Below are 1,271 nucleotides of genomic sequence, written 5' to 3'. Positions count from 1 at the left end.
CTCAAAATCGCTTGCTCCCCCCACAGCTATATCAGAAGGGGAGTTAGTTGGGGCTTCACCTAACACCGAAAATCCTGATATTAGGCAGGAGTTTTTGCCCTTAGGTAAAAAGCCGCGTAAACGCAAAAAGGGTAGGCTAGTGAGACAGGCCGCCCTCTACCAAAGAGTAAGGAAGTCTCCTGTATCTAGTACGAGAACTACAAGGGGTGCCCCTATGCTGAACGAAACCGACATAGAAGGGGATGTTCTGATCTCTCCCAGGGGGTTACACCCAGCCAAGGTCTCAAAGCCACCTGACTTAGTAACAGTTGAAAATATTTTGGAGAAGGTATATACCCTCTTGAAACCGTTACTAGCACAAGTCAAGGGTTTAGGGGAGAGGATTGACAAACTAGAACAGTCAACCCTGGACGGGTTTCACTCACTCAAAACAACAATTAAACAAATAATCAGAGTGACTGAAAATAAGGACTTGGGTGCAAAGGGGAATGAACAACCAGCTCAGAGAGGCCCTAAGCCCCTAATATCTCAAAACAAAGCTGTTCCTAATAGTCCAGTAATCCCAACTCCTAAATCTCCTCCCCATCCCAAAGCAGGCCCAAGTCACAAGGGACCATCAACACATATAGAGCCTGACAATAATAAGCCCAAGCCTCTTCCACAAAAGCAGCAACAGATAACTAGTGGTAAAAAGGAAGCCCAACAAAAACCAGAGGGGAGTAGCAAATCCAACGGGCTAACGACAGGGAAAGCCCCTAGGCCTGTAACCCAATCTTCTGCCCCATCTACCGCCCCACCGGCCCCCAGTAATCCAGCACGACGGATCCCCCCGGTTAACCTCCCACCAGACTGTCAACCTTTTGTTGCTGTCATGGTTAATGTGCCCCCCCTAAAGGAAGGCCAGTTGGAAAACCATCAATCACTCAAGAACAAGTGCATCCACTGGCTGAAGGCAAACAAGCCAATCCCCCTGGGTGTGGACGGCATTATCCTAAGTGTCCGCAGAGTGGGTTGGGTAGGGCATGGGAAAAAAATGCAGGAGGGGGATTGTGTAATCATAAACTTCCAAGACCCCAGAGTAGTTCCATCCATTTGTACTCCTATCAAAAATATGGGGGCCCCGGGGGTTAAACTTGTAGATCTTTCGTATTTTTACCCTAGGCACCTTGTTAGCCCAAATGGAGGAAGTGTAAGTTCCCCTATTTTTGGTCAAAACTGGGCTGGGGTTGTAGGGGGCAACAGGGAGAACCAAATGTGGGCAATAGGCCCCT

This window comes from Lissotriton vulgaris, chromosome 10 (genome assembly GCF_964263255.1).
Source record: "Lissotriton vulgaris chromosome 10, aLisVul1.2, whole genome shotgun sequence".
NCBI lineage: Eukaryota > Metazoa > Chordata > Amphibia > Caudata > Salamandridae > Lissotriton > Lissotriton vulgaris.
Note: the sequence above shows the minus strand (reverse complement) of the source record.